Source organism: Haemaphysalis longicornis, unplaced genomic scaffold (assembly GCF_048455015.1).
Source record: "Haemaphysalis longicornis isolate Haplotype H1 unplaced genomic scaffold, Haemaphysalis longicornis Haplotype H1 scaffold_18, whole genome shotgun sequence".
Lineage (NCBI taxonomy): Eukaryota > Metazoa > Arthropoda > Arachnida > Ixodida > Ixodidae > Haemaphysalis > Haemaphysalis longicornis.
This window is the reverse complement of record NW_027526282.1, coordinates 23422-32697: the sequence shown is the minus strand read 5'-3', so window position 1 is coordinate 32697 and position 9276 is coordinate 23422. Positions and strand designations below refer to the sequence as shown.

At 46.4% G+C, this 9276-nt stretch overlaps 1 long non-coding RNA gene across 1 annotated transcript; it reads right to left on the bottom strand.

Annotated features, from left to right (window-relative positions):
* Positions 1 to 911: 911 nt before the first annotated feature.
* On the bottom strand, positions 912 to 9038 carry LOC144166531 (uncharacterized). The gene is made up of 3 exons (XR_013321692.1): positions 8759 to 9038; positions 4573 to 4705; positions 912 to 1143 (listed from the first exon to the last, which is right to left on the bottom strand). It is a non-coding gene; the product is annotated as an uncharacterized LOC144166531 (long non-coding RNA).
* Between the last annotated feature and the right edge of the window lie 238 nt (positions 9039 to 9276).

The following is a 9276-nucleotide window of genomic DNA, read 5'->3' as shown; positions in this document are numbered from 1 at the left end:
CTACCATAATTGACTCCGTCGGTGATGAAGTGTTCTTCTAAGCTGTTTGCTGCCACCTACGGAAGCCGAAGTCATCGACTCCCACAGAGCTTCCTGGGCTGTGAATTCGCCATCGCTAATCTAGCTCTGCTCTTGCCTCTCCACTGCGTCCCTTCCGGGATCAAACAGATCATCACTCTTCAGCCTCTCCCGTAAGGCCATCACGCACTGCGGCTCCCCGCTTCGCCTTTCGGCGCCAGCAAGTAGGCAAGTACGACATGTAAAACTCATATTTCGTGCGCTGGTCTGGCTGCTCGCGCATACTTCAAAATACGTTTGGGCTAAGCATGCACTTGCACGTTTGCTGTAGTGCGCTCACACGTGCGGGGATTCCAGCGAACACCAGATTTTTAGCGAGGAAAGCCACATTGTGCGTCTCCCACTACTAGTATTTCTTTGGGAACGCAGGGCATTTTCGGCTGCTTCGGCTGCACATCATTTTGTCTACTTAATGTATTCCTCTGGCGCAACCAATCGTCGCCTGCCCCTGCTCGCTTTCGCGGGCCTTAGCAGGTTCTTTGCTTCAGGTAGCTCCCAGTGCTCTGCTGCTTCCTCCACTTAAGGATCGCACTTATAAATGGAGGTGGCTTCCTTCAGCCACAGCAATCACCTGCTGACTGCGCAATGACGTACTTTGGTGCTTCTCCATCCCCTAGTCCCTATCGCTGCCGCCATGCACGGAGTCCTTCGAGGACTATGAGGTTATGCTTCCTTTGGTTCTTCGGGGTCGCATCATCCGCTAGCATATCTCCCGTCGTTCTTGAACCGTGACCGGAGTAGACTAAGTTTTCTCTCGCCGCCCGTGGTCGAAGCTCTTTATTATTCGTTTCAATGTCAACGAGACTGCCATTGAGCTGCTCGCAAGCCCCACATCTTGTCATCTGTGCCACCGTTCCCATACACTCCGCCACTTGCGCTTTCAACGCCGCCACTCTATGGCATCCTCGCACTGCCACGCAGCGTTTTTTGGTTCCGGCTTCCTCCATGTCCGCGAAAGGAGTTTCTTAAAAGTGGGCCCAGTGCCCGCACGCGCCGCAGTTAAAAGTTGGCTTCTCGTTATTTGCTCAGTTTGCCGAGTTATTTGCCCATCTTCGGCTCTTCTTCCTAAAGAAGAAATGGAGAGGAGGGAAGGAAAAATATGTTTACGGGAGAAACAGGATGTCTAGAAGAGGCGTCTCCTTTCAGTCCCTCTTTCTTTCAGCGGAGTACTCTTGGCCAGGCCGTAGTGACATATCCCAAAGCCTTAGCATCCGCGACCGCTTGCTTTGCCCTGTCACCAGACATTGTCGTCTCCGGAAGCTGTTGTCTCCTACCACCGGACCCACTTTGGCTTAGCACTGCTTAGAGCGGGGAGCTCATCTCCTAAGGTGGCGTGTATCTGTCGCCTCACAAGAACGCGAACACATACACGTAGCTTACCAACGCACGTAGCTCACGAACACAACACGGGTGACCTCGCACGCTAACGCTTACTCCGACCCGATCAAATTGCTTTCCTGGCCAGAACACGGGGATATTTCATAGTTGGGAGACAAATTCCCATTTCTAGGAATTATTCTCTACGTGGAAGGCATTTTTCACGCAGGTTAACCAAGAATTCCCAGCCCATTTCTGTGCATTATCTTTTTGCAAAAGGTACACCTTTACGTGGTTTCCTGTTCGTTTTCTGGCGTTATCTAGCGCCAGCTATACCTTACTTACGTAGCCTTCCGGGCTCAGACGCCCTTCAGAGAAACAGTTTCAACATGCAATAAATTCCGCGACATCTACCGCTCAGAAGCATTTCACTATGCATTTCCCGTTTAATACTACACAGCATACTTGCTTCGCATGTAAAAGCTCTAAGTTAAAACTGCCCATATGAAAAAGCACGAGACATTGTTGAGTAATTGAGGTACTTTTAGGTCAGCTCCTGGACTGCTGGCAGCATATCTTGTTGACAGCACGCATACTAAGGGGCTGCCAAACTACCTTTTAGTCTATTGCGCAGGCGTACAGTCATGGACAATTGAAATGCGAACCGCGGAGCACGTGGCCGAAGATACCGGTGCCGTCACCTGGCAGCGGCCGTGAAAAACTCAAGGACATGCGCAGTTAAGATGAAGGGACCGAGGCTGCGCGTCGCACTCCGATATGTTGCCCGCTGCTCGCTCGCATGCTTGCTTTGTCACCGCTCCGCCAGAGCGCTGAAATCTGAGCTGTTAGCGAGGCGGCGCAAGATAGTAGGCAACTGCGGTTACTCAGCGCTCGGCGCCCACGATCGGCCGCTCCCCGCATTTGCCAGCGTCACATAGCTGCGCGTGCGTGGCGCAGTGACTCGAACCAACGACGACAATTGGGACTGGCCCAAAGCCATGTTTAGTGCAGTCAGGAGTTGATCCTGAGGCGTCTCATGCATGCCAAAAGACCAAAAGAAAATAAATTAGCCCATTGGCAACGACGTCGTAACTAGGTTTATTTCGGCGAGGAAGCTCCCGCCACTGCCTTTGTTGTCCAGGGGCTGCTGCCTATCCCGGCGACTGTTTGCCATGACACTTGCATTTTTAACATTTTTTTTTAATAATGCCACAGCTAATTGGCAGTTTTGGGGTTGTCGCTCACCGTCATCTCATTTGTTTATGTTGTTGTTGGCACAAACCACATGCTGCGATCTGTATGCCTCGGAACTGTGCAGCTGCTACCTGGCCGAAATAAACCGAGTTACGACGTCGTTGCCAATGGGCTAATTTATTTTCTTTTGGTCTTGTGGCATGCATGCAATGCCTCAGGATCAACTCCTGACTGCACTAAACATGGCTTTGGGCCAGTCCCAATGGTCGTCGTTGGTTCGAGTCACTGCGCCACGCACGCGCAGCTGTGTGACGCTGGCAAAGGCGGGGAGCGGCCGATCGTGGGCGCCGAGCGCTGAGTAACCGCAGTTGCCTACTATTTTGCGCCGCCTCGCTAACAGCTCAGATTTCAGCGCTCTTGCGGCGCGGTGACAAAGCAAGCATGCGAGCGAGCACAGGGCAACATGTCGGAGTGGGACACGCAGCCTCACTCCCTTCATCTCAACTGCGCATGTCCGTGAGTTTTTCACGGCCGCTGCCAGGTGACGGCACCGGTATCTTCGGCCACGCGCTCCGCGGTTCGCATTTGAATTGTCCATGACTGTACATGCGAACAGGCGTCAGCCTTTCAGCCGCCGCCGCTTCACGCTTTACTAGCTCTTTTTCATTAAATATTCTTCCTCCATGCTCCCTCCAATTTATTAACTTGATTAAAAATACTTTTGGATGTTTGTTGCTTGCGCGAACACGAGTGTAGATATTTTGCATCAATACGACGAAGTTTTGCGGAAACTGTTTAAAAGAAAACAAAGTAATAAATGGTCCGAGGTCCGGCATGCTGACATTAACTTTTTTGTTTACTACATGACTCCTGTAATGCCCTAAATCCATTCAAAATTCCTTCTTTTCGATTTTGGCCAAAATTACAGCCGAAAATTTCCCGAGAAAGAAAAAATTCGCCACACGGAATATCACTGCCAGAACGGATGTCACGCGTTCAAATAGCGCGCGCCATCTATTGTGACTGTCTGTAACCACACGGCTACACTAGGAGGCCATTTATTATTAAATTGCGACTGATGGTTATCCATAACACCATCCGAAATTGAACTTAAAATCAGTAAGCAGTCGTTTGAGCATTCCATCTTTCTTAAATGTATTTCGGGACAGGTCCAGTAAGGGTTCAGTTCCAGCCGTTTCCCATAATCATACGCATGCAGCAGGAGACAGGAGTTCCTAATCCTGCGTAGCTGAACGGGGAACCAGTTATAGGCAAGTAAAAAATACCTAAGCAAGTGTTGCAACCCTCAGTGTTTTTAGTACACAGGCCCATCAAGGGATCGCAGGGTACTACAAGTAGTTTGTACTCAACCAAATACAAGACAACAACCATTAATCACGAGCACTGTAATGCCAACAGGCCTGAAATAAGCTTACTCAGATTGCTTGTAGTGTTTTTCAGTCCAGTAGGCATAATCAGCTGTCAAGCTGATTATCAAGCTGATTATCACACGGAATATCACTGCCAGAACGGATGTCACGCGTTCAAATAGCGCGCGCCATCTATTGTGACTGTCTGTAACCACACGGCTACACTGGAGGCCATTTATTATTAAATTGCGACTGATGGTTATCCATAACACCATCCGAAATTGAACTTAAAATCAGTAAGCAGTCGTTTGAGCATTCCATCTTTCTTAAATGTATTTCGGGACAGGTCCAGTAACGGTTCAGTTCCAGCCGTTTCCCATAATCATACGCATGCAGCAGGAGACAGGAGTTCCTAATCCTGCGTAGCTGAACGGGGAACCAGTTATAGGCAAGTAAAAAATACCTAAGCAAGTGTTGCAACCCTCAGTGTTTTTAGTACACAGGCCCATCAAGGGATCGCAGGGTACTACGAGTAGTTTGTACTCAACCAAATACAAGACAACAACCATTAATCACGAGCACTGTAATGCCAACAGGCCTGAAATAAGCTTACTCAGATTGCTTGTAGTGTTTTTCAGTCCAGTAGGCATAATCAGCTGTCAAGCTCCAGCTGTCAACCCTTCCTCCGAACCTGTGAACAAGGTGTTCTTCCGCTTGCTTGGTTAAATTCATCCACGTTCAGCATCCTGCCAAATTAAATGAATTATGAATTCGGGTAGTAACCACACTATCCCGGCAACAAACAAAACATCGGCGTTGTAACTACAATCCAGTGGTCAAACTATGGGTAAGAATACAATTGCTTTTGCAAACACCAGATCACGCTTTTATTCGCCATTATTTTTCAACCGCTCATTGGGAGAATAGACGTTGAATTTTGCGAGTCGTCGATCACCCTTAAATTCATTTCTAATACAAGCAGTATTCAGTAACCATTCTTTCATATTCGATGACTTTACAGAGTGTTGATTATTTCATTTATTTATTTCAGATACTGTTAGCCCTTACGGGCTGTTACAGGAGTGGGCAAGTACATCATAAACAACACTCACACGCACAAAAACTGCTCAAGTCACACTGCAGACGAAGGACAAGAAAAGAACTCAGTATTATTTTCGAAATATTTCCAAGTGTTTCACAAAGCTATCAGTGGTATTTGGTTCCACAAACACTCGCTGGTCAAGGTTGTTCCAGTCTACAATTGGTTTAACAAGAAAGAAATGCTTAAAAATATCAACCTTTGGAGAATAAGGCAAACAGCATACGGATGATTGATGCGAGGAGAGACTCGTGTGGGAATTTGCAGATATAACTTAGGACGTAACTTTAATTTGCCGTTGTGCAGTTCGTGAAAGAATTTAGGTCTTGCCATTTTTCTGCGCGGGGCCAGTAACGGAAGTTCTGCCTTCGCAAGTGAGGCCGTCACCGACTGATTTCTGTGATATTCTGTATAAATAAACCTGGCAGCTATTTGTTGAACTCGCTCAAGCTTATTTATTTGATACTGCTGATACGGGTCCCAAATTATACTTCCATATTCGAGAGTTGGCCGCACGAACGTTTTGTATGCCATCAGCTTAACCTCCGCAGTTGCATCGCTGAGCCTTCGTCTCAGAAAACCTAGCTTTTTTGGGCAGTACCACATATATTATCAATATGTTCATTCCAATTCAAATTTGCAGAAATTGTGAGACCAAGGTACTTTAGCTTATTCGTTCGCTTAATATCTGTATCATTCATGGCATAGTTAAAATTCAAAGGAGACTTCTTCTGTGTAACTGTTATACAAGCACATTTTCCATAATTTATCTGCATACTCCACTGCACACACCAATCATGCACAACTTTCAAAGAATCATTCAACAGTTCCTAATCCCGAACGCTCTTTACGCGACAAAACAGCAAATAGTCGTCAGCGAATAATCTCACTTCAATAGATGGATGCACAGAGTCCGCAATGTCATTGACATACAAAAGAAATAAAATAGGCCCCAAAACAGACCCTTGAGGTACTCCGGATGTTACGGGTAAACTGGATGACCGTTCGCCAACAATTTCAACAAACTGTTGCCTGTTATGTAAGTAGGCCTGAATCCAACGAATAATCCCCGGATTAATACCGAAACCATACAACTTATTAATAAGTTTCACATGGCAAACTCTGTCAAAAGCTTTCGAAAGGTCAATTCAAACTGCGTCAATCTGCTCTTTCGAGTTGATGGCTTCGGCGAAGCAATGCGAAATTTCAAATAATTGTGTTACAACTTACAGTTGAGAGCCGCCTGCGAAACCCATGTTGTTTCGAATAAAAAAAGTTGTTGTTTACAATGTATTCGACTAAATATTTACTGATTATGTGCTCTAACATTTTGCATACTGCACACGTAATCGAAATTGGGCGGTAATTTTCCACATGCAGTCGGTCTCCTGTTTTAAATATCGGCACGATTCTCTCCAGAAGCCATTCACCCGGAACAACGGCCTTCTGCAACGACACGTTGAAAATTCTAACAAGAAAAAGGACACCCATTCAAATTATCGCTTCAGAAATGCATTTGGTATCATATCAGGCCCGCATGATTTCTTTACATCCAAGTTTACCAGCAACGCAAGCACACCTTCTTGCGACATAACAACACTATCCCTTAAATCCCCGGTTTGCTCTTCCGCGAAATTCATAGTCGTCTTCGCAGTGGAAACGGACCCGAAAAAATTGGTGAAAGCCTGCGTAATGTCTGTCAGCTGACTTCAAATGTTCCCATTCACTAAAACTGCGTTTATTGAGGGTTTATTACCAGATAGGTACCGCCACGTTTTCTGAGGCGAATCTTTCATATATTTGGTCAATGTATTACGGAAGAATTGAGTTTTAGCTTCCTTCAACTCTTTTCGCACTACGACACTAAGCTGTGCTATCAACGTGCGATTTTTCGTAGGTTTTTTTCGCGCGCGCTTTAGCCTTCTTTTTATATGAATGAGATTTCGCGTTATGCAAGCGTTGGCTCGTTTAACACGCTTACGTTTTAGGGGCACAAATCGGGAAATGCAGTGGCCAACGACAGATGTCGACTTCATACCTGAAGTACGCCCAGAGTGAAATCGCATCGTCTTCCTGCGGCATTCTGTCAAGAGCCAATTCAAGGTAATCAAGAATTGATACGTCGTCGGCATTTTCGAAATCATAAACGTTCACAGTTGGAGTTTTGACTTTGTTTATTTTATGTTTAATTCTGAGACTAGCTACTACAACTTCATGATCAGAAATTCCGTCTTTGATGTCGACTTCATACCTGAACGTTTCATCTGATCAGAATAATAAGTCAAGGGTATTCTGGCATTGTCCCTGTATTCGGGTCGACCCGTTTACAACTTGAATTAGGCTATGTTTGGTCATTATCTCTTGCATAGTGTCAGCGTGCGTCCGCTCTGTGGGCCCCGCAATCCTAGCATCCCAGTTTACATCAGATATATTAAAGTCCCCGGTAAGCATACGTCTGCTTCTGTCATTAGTTAGCTCTGATAAGTGGTCATCTAGCTGAATAAGAAAGTCTATGGGACTTCCGGGGGGCCAATACACTACTGCAATTACTAAGATTACATCGCCCACAAAAAGCTTGCACCACACACTTTCATGCGTGTTGATTAACGGCAAGGGCTCGTATCTGAGTTATCTTTTATTAGCAATGCCACACCCCCACCCCTTGCCGCTCGGTCTGTACGAAGAACGTTAAACGATTTAGGGAAAACTTCATCACTGCTTATATCTTTATTTAGCCAGGTTTCTGTCACCGCAATCAAGTGTGGGTCATGTAGCAAAGATAAGCACTCCAGCGGTTCGGTTTTATTAACAACGCTTCGGGCATTTACGTTGATTATCCTTAGTTCGGATGGTTCTGAGTGTCAATCGTGACGGCCAGATTCACTAGGGGCAGTGCCTTGGTGAGGTGGAAGTTGTACACGAAGATTACACTGAATGTCCCACGTGTAGGCATGATCGTTGATGAACAGCTTATCGTTAACGAGTCTAACTTTCGCGCCGTTTTGCTTGTAAGTTTGAGCGGAGAGCCAAAGGAGCTTTCTTTTCTTGTGTGTTTCTTGCGAGTCATCATCCGATATACTTATATTCGTTCTCTTCAGCTTCTTACAATTCTTAAAGACTTCCACCGTTTCGTTGAAATTAAAAAATCATTAAAAAAATTAAAAAAAAAATTAAAAAGATCACAGGTAGCTCTCGATCTGAGAGCATTTTGCCCAGCCTATGTATGTATACGTTCCACTGACGAACCCTGGACGCCAAGGCGATCAGTAAACACAGCTTTAAGTACCTTCTGTTCAATGGCCTCTCTAGTTTCATCTGCACTCTCTGGAATGCCAAAAACTAGTAGATTGTTTTTTTTAGCTCTATCCTCCATTTTATTCAACCTGTCTTGCTGACGCTGAATTACATTCTCAAGGTTTCGCACAGTGCCCTCTAAGGAAACCAACTTGGCGGAGTGGTCAGAGATCAAATCCAATTTTTCTTCGATATCGCCAAGTCTCTTTTCTATGGTGGTTTGTTTTGCTAGAATTGATTCAAGTAATTCTTCTACCGTGGGACCAGGATTGGTCTCGATGTCCCCAGAAAGCAAAATTGCAAAACCAGCCCACAGTATACTCCAAAGTTCTGAACAGCCTTTTGGGAGCACCATAAGACTAGGGCAGTTCGAACGAAACTGCGAAGTAGGCGAGTAAAAACCGACCTGCAAAGCGATCCAGGCATGGCTAGGCGACATTGTTGCGTCCGTGCAGCCACTCCCACTGAAGGCGCTTCCGTCCAGGAAGGGCTTTATATGCCGTGAGTCTGCTGGTGACGTGCATCCCCTTGAAGGAGTCCATTGGTCGGTTCCGATAGCGTCACCAATTTCAACCCACGATGGCGACGGCAGGAATCCAGGTCCGCTGGTTGATAGCGCGTAGCTTGCAAAAAGTTGCAAATCCTGCAAAGCGATCCAGGCATGGTTAGGCGACATTGTTGCGTCCGTGCCGCCACTCCCACTGAAGGCGCTTCCGTCCAGGAAGGGCTTTATATGCCGTGAGTCTGCTGGTGACGTGCATCCCCTTGAAGGAAGGAGTTCATTGGCCGGTTCCGATAGCGTCACCAATTTCAACCCATGATGACGACGGCAGGAATCCAGGGGCGCTGGTTGATAGCGCGTAGCTTGCAAAAAGTGGCAAAACCTGCAAAGCGATCCAGGCATGGTTACGCGACATTGTTGCG